This window comes from Nicotiana sylvestris, chromosome 6, assembly GCF_000393655.2.
Source record: "Nicotiana sylvestris chromosome 6, ASM39365v2, whole genome shotgun sequence".
NCBI lineage: Eukaryota > Viridiplantae > Streptophyta > Magnoliopsida > Solanales > Solanaceae > Nicotiana > Nicotiana sylvestris.
In genome coordinates, this window is record NC_091062.1 from 153,048,661 (window position 1) to 153,060,360 (window position 11,700).

Sequence of the window (11,700 nt, forward strand, 5' to 3'; positions counted from 1 at the left end):
AGTAATGCATAGTTTGACTAAACAAAAGCAAATGACATGTAGCATTTACCAGCACAAAGGAAATACACACACCATCTCAATAGAAAGTTCCTATAACATGGAGGGGTACATAGAACACATAAGTCCAGGCAGATACACACACCAAATAGAAGCTCATACATGGGAGTCTTAACATGAAACATCTAAGATAGAACATGGAGGGGTATGGACTACCATCTAGCACTGCTACAGAAAAGCAAACAAGGTAGCAAACCATCTCGCGGCTCTAAGTCACATACCACAGACTACTAAGGTCTACACCACCTTTACTGATATCCCTACACATGTGAGAGGGCTAATAAACATGGACAAAGGGAGAGTTCCAAATTTCAGAATTAAGAACAAAAAGCTCAAACATTTAAAGCTCTCTGATATGATATGATATCAAATGCATAAGCTATCATTTGCTTTTTGTGTGCTTAACAATGATCATGAGAATGGATTCTCATAAATTACTCAAAGCCTTGTGCTTGTAATTTTTGTGAATATACTATGAATAGGCCTCGGTTAAAGAGAGGTATAGCAATGGGAGTCTTAACATGAAACATCTAAGATATAACATGTTCAGACAAATTCTGAGCAAATATCAGCCTCACAAGAATAGGCAGAAATGCACACAGTAATTGAAGAAACCAAGAGAATACAAGGGAAAGAATATAACAGATCAGGTCAAACCACCATTTATCTGTTATGTCACATGGTTGAACTTCAGTTAGCTTGGATTAAAATTGATTCCAAGAATGTTAAGAAAGATCAATGTCAACAGATAATGACATAGTGAAAATTACAACAGTGCTCATGTTAGTGATTGCTATTACTGTAGAAATAGGATTATCCACACACAGCTCAGAACAAAAAATCAGTTAAAATCAGAAAGTCACAAGTTCAGGGCCAACATAAGCATAGAAGATTAACCACCAGGCAAACCTCTAATTATAAGAATGCTAGAAATCATTTGAGTCTGTTGCACATGGTGATAAGAAACTACATGTGCTGAGATTTGTCTTAAAAGTCTTATACTTAAGCAAATAGAACCAACACATTACTAAAATCAGAGATACTAACACATTACGTACTAAAACCAATCTTTCTGTTGAAATAGAGCCAACCCATTTCAACTTTCCTATCAAATAACGTCCTACTTCTCCGCCATGGATGGTCCATGGGAAGGAAGCAACGATGACCCATATAATACAACTTACAATGCAAGGAAGTCGATTGCATATCTTTATGGCAACAAGGGCATGCAAGCTTGCCTTTGGTTGACCATCCTGAAAGATTTCCATATGCAGGAAAGTCATTGATCGTCCACATGATAGCCACACGCATCAGAAAATTAGATTTTGAGTGTGCATCATAAGTCTCCACCCCGTCCCATAATTCTTTCAACTCTTCAATCGTTTGTTGTAAATATACATCGATATCATTGCCTGGACACTTGGGGCCTGGAATAAGAAGCATCATCATGAAATATGGATTTTTCATGCAATACCATGGTGCAAGTTATATGTAGCTAGTACGACTGGCCAAATGCTACGATTAGAACTCATGTTCCCATAAGGTTGGAACCCGTCGCTTGCCAAACCTAATCGAGCATTTCTTAAATCAGTTGAAAAGGTGGGATGTCGTGCATTAAAGAATTTTCATGCTATTGAGTCAGATAGATGTCGCAAGACACCATCATCAACATTTCCCTCCTTGTGCCACCTCATCTTTTTCGTTGTTTCTCTTGCCATGTACAATCTTTGAAGCCTTGGTTTGATTGGAAAATGCAGCAAGATTTTATGAGCTACTTTCTTGCCTCCGTGTTCTTCGCACTTCCATCTAGACTTACCACACTTAGGACATGCTTGGACATCGGCATAATCACGCCAATATAAAATACAATCATTCCAACATGCATCTATTTTAGTGTACCCAAGCCGAGGTCACAAAGAACTTTCTTTGCTTCATAGAAAGAATTAGGCACAAATGACCCCTCGAGAAGAACTTCTTTAAAGAGGCTCAATAATGCATCCATCGATTTGTTGCTCCAATATATGATACATATGAGATTTTGTCGAAAAATATCAGGAAAAATAACAGATCCATACCACAAAACATCTCATTTCAAGCATTTTGAAAGGAATACCAAACATGCAATCACCAAAAAGTTCAGAATTTCAAAAAAAAAAAAAACTTACCCAACGAAAGAGATCGTCAACACCGAGAAGGGCTTTACACGATGATATTGTTGGAAAAATCTTTCTACTCCTGTAGATTTCAAATGGGTTAAAGAAATTAGAGGTAAAATTGATGAATTAGTCACTCTCGCTAACTATATTTAACACCCAAAAGGATTTGGGGTTTGAGAACATTACCTGATTTGAATACAATCTTAGAATACAAATGGTGTTAGGGCTTTTGGGTTTCATAAAATAGGTTTACATTTTGTGATTAAACAAAAGTGAAATATTAAAATTTGAGAAACTTGAAGAAGTAAGGGAGCTTTTGCAGAGAGAGATCGAGAAGAGGGAAGAAGAAAATGGAGCTTCGGTCTTCTTTTTTGTATAGAGCTTTTTTAGGACTTAGTATTTTTAGGGTCTTTTATTTAATTTTTTTATTTTTTTTATGTCAATTTATACAATTACAGGCGACCCAGTCGCCCCAAAACACCTTTAGAGGCGACTCTCTATTAGTACCTACTTAACATTTGGAGCCAAATTTTTGGTCATAGTGGAAACTAATAATTCAGAATTTAGTGGCACATATTAGAGGCGACCTGAAAAAGTCGTCGCTAAAAGTTTATATATTGTAGCCACATAGTAAGTCGCCACAATAAATATACCATTTGTAGCAATAAATATAGCCGCTACTAAATATCGCCACTAAAAGGCAGGTTTCTTGTAGTGATCAATCCACCATGTATTATTAGAAATTTCAGTAAAATTAGATTCATAACATACAAAGGTAAAATTGTCTTTCTTCTCAAGTCATTTCTTGTATTTGAGGTAATGTTTCTTCCGGTGTCTCTTCTTCTTATAGAAACAACAAGCATCTTTATCAAAAGTGTTTTTCTTCTTCATGAGAACACTTTTGCCTTTATTTGCATTTCTCTTACCATGAGTCACCATATTAATACTTTCAGGTGTCGCATGCTTTAACCTCTCTTCTTCTTGAACACACATGGTCAAGAGTTTATTAATTGACCATTTATCCTTATGTGTGTTGTAAGAAATCTTGAACGGACCATATTCCGCAGGAAGTGAGTTGAGAATGAAATACACAAGAAATGGTTCAGACATATCAACCTCAAGGGGTTTGAGTTTAGCAGCAATGTCTCTCGTCTCCATAATGTGCTCACACATTGTACGACTTCTGTCGAAAGTCATACTTGAGAGCCTCTGCATAAGAGTATTGGCCAATGCCTTGTCAGAGCTTACGAATTGTTCATCAATTGACTTCATATACGTTTTGACCTTATCGCTATTAAGGATAGAACTCCTAATGCTTTAACTTATGTGGGCTTTTATGAGCATCAAACTTAAGCGACTAGATCGCTCTCACTGCTCATAATTAGCCTTAGCCACTGGCGTACTTGATTCTGTGGGAAGAGGTGGTTCATCCACACAGAGTGCCAGGTCTAGATCCGAGCACCCTAAAATTAGAAGGACTTTCTCCTTCCATTTAGTATAATTGTCACCAGAAAGCATTGGAATTCAAGTATTATCATTAAAAATAGCCATAGGAAAAGCTGTAAAGAGTGCAAAACAAGGATATGAAGTACAATCCATCAAAGGTGAATCGCGTAAAATACCGATTCTAAGTAAATTCTAGACCCTCATGTGTGCAGAGGTTGCAACCCATGCATAGAATTTACTTTACTTTATTGGACTAGTAAAGCAAAACATATAAAAATTAATTCTTACCTATGGGCATAAGATAATTTTCAACTTAAAAGTTTACTATCTCATTCCAATAAATCTCACCAAAATGGTTATCTCCCTGTAGGGCCGGGCTACCATTTTAATAAGATAAGTGGACTAAATAGATGTCATTATAATATTTTTAATTTTAATCACCAAACTTCATGTGATTAAATAACTTAATTTCTTTTATATCAAGTATTCAAGATGATGTGGCTACTCCTAAATACATCACATAAAAGAAAGCTCAAAAATAATATCTTATAGGGATTTCTTTAAATAATCAACTTAATCAAATATTGATTAGTTTCAAAACGGGCACGTAAAGTATAAGCGAATGCCTTCACGATCCGTAAGTAATTCACATAAAATAAATCTTATTACAACAAAAACTACTTAAAGTAATGGCTAAACTTTTTCATGTAATAAACAACTAATTTCATTATACCAAAATAGATCTGATTCTTCAATTATGATCAGATATGAGATTTCAACTAATCATGACAAAAACTTCAGAAATCAGATCGTGTAAAATATCACACAAACAGTAGGCTGTATCCCTTTTAAACTTTTGCTAGCATTTTAATGGTCTAAAGGCATTTAAAATAAATAAAATTAACAATACAAGCCAAACATATTAATCTGCCGTCGAAAACTTAACGACACCCTTGTAGGTATTCCCAACTTCAAATTAAAATTCTAAAACTTATCATATACTGGACACGTTTCGAGTAACAGAAACTTAAAACAAGTCTATTGTTTTTTTATATCCTTTGAAGCAGTTATTTCAATCTAGCTTACATGATTACTGCAAGGCTTTGTAGAATAAGATAACACAGAAAAATAATTAGCAGCATCTCTGTCACGATCGGGAATTTTCAAGCGGCGGGACAGTGATGGTGCCTAACATTTCACTTGCTAGGCAAGCCAACATTTAAGAAACATTATGCCAATTCTTAAACCTTTAAGTGATTAATAACAATTAAACCATAACAAGTTAAAAGAATGCGAAAATCCATAACAGTCTTAATGTTTATACACAACTACCCGGATCTGGAGTCACAATTCACGAACTTCTATGATTTAACTACAAGTAAATGTCTGAAAGAAATACAACTGTCTTCAAAACAAAAGAAACAGTAAAGAGGATGTATAGAAGGGGATGCCAGATCATGCTGACACCAACAGGTCTACCTTAGGTCTCTGATCAAGTGAAGCCAGCAGCTAACCTCAGAATCAGCTCGAACTAGTACCGAAATCTGCAAAGAAATTGCAGAGTGCAGTATCAGTACAACCGACCCCATGTACTGGTAAGTGTCGAGCCTAACCTCGACCAAGTAGTGACGAGGCTAGGATAAGACATCCACAAATAACCTGTGCAGTATAACAATATATATTTATACCAATAACAACAATGAAAGAAACAAGACAAGAAATATTGGGAAGGGGACATACTGAGGGGATCACAAGATAAAGGATCACAACAGTAATAAGATCTTGCTCAATTAATATACCTTAGACAGACAGAAACAAGTAAATACGGTAAAGAAAAATGTACGGCATCACCCTTCGTGCTTTTACGCTCAACCTCACCATATGTAACAATAGAAACGGCACAGCATCACCCTTCATGCATTAACTCTCTCATAACATGGCACGGAATCACCATTCGTGCATTAACACTCACAATATGGCATGGCATCACCCGTCGTGCATTATCACTCACAAAACATGGCACGACATCCCCCTTCGTGCATTGACACTCTCCCTCACTAAAACAATGAACAATAATAATAGGGTGATAGAAATGGCAATAACAAGTCTTACTTCAACATTTGGTTCCACTATACCAACCTCAACTTTGAGCCAATACTCAATCAATACCAAGGTCTGTAAACATGATAAGAATGCTCAACATAACGAGTAGCTAGTCTAAGCATGGATAATATGATCAAAGAAAGCAACAATTACGAGAATAAGACCCACTCGCATGCTATAACGCAACAACAATGCATAGGTACTCGTCACCTCACCTATACGTTGTACCTAACATTCAAACATGTAGCAAATAGGCAAATAAGGCCTAATCCCTCAAGCAAAGGTTAACCACGACACTTACTGTGATGACCCTAAACCGGACCCGGTCGTGATGGCGCCTCTTGTGAAACAAGGCCAGCCGACACAAACTCCCAAATCAATTAAGACAGTTTAAATAATTCATTTTAAGTCATAAATAAACTATAAATCCCAAAATGGAGAGTATAATAGACAATGCGGAGACAACACAGCCCGACATAGAGGTGTCACCAGTTATGAGCATCTAAACATCCGTCTAAGAGTATGAAGAGACTACATAATATAATACAAATCTAGTACAAATGAAAATAAGGATAGGAAGGAGAAGCACTAGGCTGCAAACGCCGAGCAACTACCTAGTGAACTCCAAATAGCCTGCTGGAAGCAATCAGCTCTCGCTAGCGTGACCCGAGACTCCTGGATCTGCACACAGGGTACAAGGAGTAATGTGAGTATGCCAACTCAGTAAGTAATAAAAGTAAAGGCAGCTGGGCGATAAGAAAACATGTAAAACACAGCAAAATGCTACCACGAGGCAGTATAAAACTAGAACAATGCAATAAAACAGTAAAAGCTCGTAGAAACACCTTAGTTCAGTAAAAACCTCTTTAAAACATCTTTTAGAAGTTTAAACAAGTGAATGAAAAATAGGGAAAAAAGATAGATACATAAAATTAGCCACTCGGGCAAAATACCAACAGAATCAGCCCCTCGGGCTATCTCACAATCACTCGTATCAGCCCTTCGGGCTATCTTACATCTTACACTGGGTACCCGCGCTCACTAGGGGTGTACAGAATCCGGGAGGGGCTCCTTATAGCCCAAGCGCAATATCAAGGCATCTCGTGGAATAATCAAACAGGCACTCGACCTTATAACAAGCTACCTTGTGGCGTAACAAATCAGGCCATCAGCCTCATAACCATGAATCAGTACCACACTGCTGCGGCGCAGCCCGATCCCATAATATCCTCACAATACAGGCCCCCGACCTCACTCAGTCAAAAATCTCTCAAGCCACTCAGGCACAGTAAAATATGATGTTCAGCCCAAAATATCATTTAAAATGTCAAAGTAGAGTAAATATGGTTGAGTTATGAAAATAGTAGAATACAGCATGACTGAGTACAGATATGAAGTCAAAATAGTGATGAATAGTAGTAAAAATCCCCTAAGTGTCCAAAACAGTTGGCACGTGGCCCAAATATGGCATTCAGTCCAAAACAAGGTGATAGCAAATAGTTTTCAATCAAATACGCAGTTAAACAGTCATACGGGATGGACTAAGTCACAATCCCCAACGGTGCACGACCCCACGCTCATCATTTAACGTGTGCGTCACCTCAAAGTAGCACAAAGATGTGAAATCCGGGGTTTCATATCGTCAGGACACCATTTACAATCATTACTTACCTCTATCCAGTCCAAACTCTAGCCCGCAATGCCTTTGCCCCTCGAATCGGCCTTCGGATGCTCCAAATCTAACCAAAATCAGTATATAACCATCAAAATATGCTAAGGAAACAAAGCCCTTTCGAAAATAATCAAATTACAACACAAATCCAGAAATTGGCCAAACCCGACCCCGGGGCCACGTCTCGGATTCCAATAAAAATCACAAATCTAGAATCCTTACACTCTCACGAGTTCATACATATCAAGTACATAAAAATTTGACCACAAATGACCCCTTAAATCCCTAGATTTAGGTCTTCAAATTTTAGGCTTTAGATTTCACAAATTCCATGTTAAATTAGGTAGAAATCACATTAGGATTGAGTATTGAGTCCATAAATCTTACCTCCAAGTGTTTCCCCTTGATTCCCTCTTCAATCCTCCTCAAAAAGCTCTAAAATCGCTCAACAATTGTGAAACTTAGACCCAAAATCACGGATATGACCTTTTAAACATTCTGCCTAGCTTTTAAAATTCCTTCATCGTGACCGCGGAAAATGGCTCGCGATCGCGTAGCACAAAAGCCAACTGCCCTCATCTAACCTTACGTGATCGCAACAAGGCCCATACGATCGTGAAGCATTACTTCACAGACCCACACAATCGCACAGGGTAACTCTGCCTCATCCCCCAACTAAGCCTACACGATCGCAGCCCCTTATACACGATCGCGAAGAATAAAAGGTCTGCAACAGACCTGAAGCAAAATCTGCAACTTCTCACCACGCAATTTGATCCGTTTAACCACCCGAAACTCACCTGAGGCCCTCAGGACGTCAACCAAACATGCCAACATATCCCATAACCTCATTCAAACTGGTTCCAATCTTCGAAACACTAAAACAACATCAAAAGACCAAATTTGCATTGGATTCAAGCCTAAGAGTTCCAAATACTTCCAAATTCCGCTTTTGATCAAAACGTCTATCAAACCTCATCCGAATGACCTGAAATTTTGCACACACGTCAAAAATGATACAACAGACCTACTCCAACTTCTGGAATTCCATTCTGACCCCTATATCAAAATCTCACCTAACAACCAGAAAACGCCAAAATTTCAATTTCGCTAATTCAAGCCTAAATCTACTCCGGACCTCCAAAACACATTCCGATCATGCTCCTAAGTCTCAAATCACCTCCCGAAGCCTTTTTTCACATAAGTCAACATCTGGTGGACTTTTCCAACTTAAGCTTACTCAAAAGAGACTAAGTGTCTCAAACCTTACCAAAACCTTTCCGAACCCTAGACAGCCAACCCAACAATACATAATATAGATAAACAAAGCAATACGGAGTGGTAACTCGTGACCGGCCGAGTCGTTACACTTACCTCACTCCAATGACCAAACTCAATGCTCAACCATGCTTTTCCTCTCAAACGGCCTACAAACCAGTAGAATCTAGCATATTACCAACCAAATGAATCAATTTAAGACTTAGGAACTACCCACGATAGCGAAGGATTCAATTTAGGCCATTATTGAAAAAGTCAACACCCGAGCCCGCTTGATCAAAACCTGAAATTCGGACCAAAATTCGATTACCCATTCACCCCAAGCCCGGATATATAATTAGTTTTGGAATATGACTTGAAATTGAGGTCTAAATCCCCAATTTTCGAAATCTGTAGTTTCTACCAAAAAATCTTCAATTCCACCATGAAAACCTTAAATTTAAGGTTGAAATCTTGTAAAATGTAGTGAAAGATTGAAAGAAACTAGTTTAGAACTACTTACCAATGATTTGGGGAAGAAAATTTCTTCAGCAAATCGCCTCTTATGTTTTAGGTTTTGAAAATTTTAAGAATAGGAGAAAAATACCGTTTAAGTCACTTTTACACAGCTGCAGATGTCGCAAATGCGACCTGCAAATGTGAACATGTCACATTTCTGTTGCCTTCGCAAATGCGACCAGTGATCGCATTTGCAATCATTGTCTACCCAACACCCACTTTGCAAAAGCGAAGTTTGGTTCGCAAATGCGAAACCTGGCCTTCCCAGCCACTCTTCCCAATGCAATAGGTGGCTTGCAAATGCGATGATTGACCTCGCATTTGCGAGGTCTAAGGCTCTTCGATAAGGACCAATAACCATAGCAAAAGAAAGTACACGGCATCACTCTTCGTGCTTTTACTCTCAACCTCACCATATAAATCAAATAGAAACGACACGAAATCACTTTTCGTGCATTAACTCTCTCATATCATGGCACGCCATTACCTTTCGTGCATTAACACTAACAATGTGGCACGGAATCACCCTTCGTGCATTAACAATCACAAAATATAGCATGGCATCACCCTTCGTGCATTACACTCTCCCTCACCAAAACAAGGAACAATAACAATAGGGAGATAGAAATATCAAGAACAAGTCTTACGTCAATATTTGGTTCTACAATACCAACCTCAACTTTGAATCAATACTCAATCAATACCAAAATCCATAAATATGATAAGAACGATCAACATAATGATAAACTAGTCATGAATAATATGATCACGGAAAGCTATAATTTCATGAATAAAACTCACTCGCATGCTATGACTTGACAACAATGCATAGGTACTCGTCACCTTACCTATACAGTGTACTCAACATTCAAACACGTAAAAAATAGGCAAATAGGACCTAATCCCTCAAGCCAAGATTAACCACAACACTTTCCTCGCTCTAACGGCCAAATTCAAAGCTCAACCACAACTTTTCCTTTCAAACAAGCCTCCAGACCAATAGAATCTAGCGAATTACCAACCAAACGATTCAACTTAAGCCTTAAGAACTACCCACGATTGTAAAGGATTCAATTTAGGCAATTTTTTAATAAGTCAACAAAAGTCAACACCCGGGCCGGCTTGGTCCAAAGCCCAAATTCGGATCAAAACCCGCTTATTCATTGTAACGACCCAGCCAGTCATTTTAAGAATTGATGCCCCGATCCCCTATTAACTACTTTCCCCCGTGCTTATTTCTGCTATTTTTGATTTGTCGGGATGTTCGGTATTGAGTTTCAGAGAGTTTTGGGACACTTAGTCCCTAAATGAGAGCTTAAGTGTTGGAAATTTGATCGTAGTCGGAATAGTATGAAGACGGTCTCGGAATGAAAATTCGATGGTTCCTTAGCTTCGATGGGTGATTTCGAGTTTAGGGGCATGATCAGATTGTGTTTTGGAGGTCCGTAGCTAATTTAGGCTTGAAATGCTGAAAGTCGAATTTTTGAAGTTTCCGGTTCGATAGTGAGATTTTGGATCCAAGGGTCAGAATGAAATTCCAAAAGTTGGAGTAGCTTTGTAAGGTTGAATGTGATGTATGTGCAAAATTTCAAGTCATTCGGACAAGGTTTGATAGACATTTTGATCGAAAGTGTATTTTTAGAGTTTTGGGATTTTTAGGCTTGAATCCGTGGTTGATTCATCGTTTCAATGTTGTTTTAGGTATTTAAAGGATTGGTATAAGTTTGGAAAGTGGTATTAGACTTTTTGGTGCCTTTAGTTGAGGTTCCGGGGGCCTCGGATGATTTTGGATTGTTGACGGAAGGATTTTAGAGTTTGGAGTTGCAGCTTTAGCTGCTGGTTTTTGTCATAACTTCACCTGCGAGTGTGGGACTGCAGGTGCAGAGCTGCAGAAGCGGCCGAGCAATCGCAGAAGCAGAATTTGGGGAGGTTCAGCAGGAGCCACAGGTGCGACAAGTATATCGCACCTGCGAGATCGCAGGTGTGGAAGGTCCATCGCAGAAGAGGAAAAAGGGAATTAATGAGAAGTCATAGATGCGACCTTGGCTCCATAGAAGCGGGACCGCAGATGCAGTCCTAGGGCTGCAGATGTGGAAATCACTGGGCATAAACATATAAATTCTTGCCTTCGCAAATTTAGCCAAGCCCTAACCCCCAATTGGAATGAGTTTTATCAATTTAAGCATGAAAAATTAAGGAAAATCAGTGGTAAATTGGGGGTTAGGGCTTGGCTAATTAGAGGCCTTTGAGTGATGATTTGAGGGACCATTTGAGGTCCGATTTTAGTACTTTTGGTATGACTACACTTGTGAGAATGTGAGGATTCTGGAAATGTAAATTTTACCCGATTCCGAGACATGGGCACGAGGGGCGTTTTGGTCATTTTACCTAATTTCGCGTATTAGCATAGAATTTAATTGTATAATCAGTTACTTGAAGTGTTATTTACATTATGCAATTGAATTGAATAGATTTTGGCCATTTGGAGTC

The 11,700-nt window shown here is 38.5% G+C and overlaps 1 long non-coding RNA gene across 1 annotated transcript; it reads right to left on the reverse strand.

Annotated features, from left to right (window-relative positions):
- Positions 1–944: 944 nt before the first annotated feature.
- On the reverse strand, positions 945–2,611 carry LOC104239436 (uncharacterized). Its single transcript, XR_714134.2, has 3 exons — positions 2,400–2,611; positions 2,223–2,292; positions 945–1,484 (listed from the first exon to the last, which is right to left on the reverse strand). It is a non-coding gene; the product is annotated as an uncharacterized lncRNA (long non-coding RNA).
- Between the last annotated feature and the right edge of the window lie 9,089 nt (positions 2,612–11,700).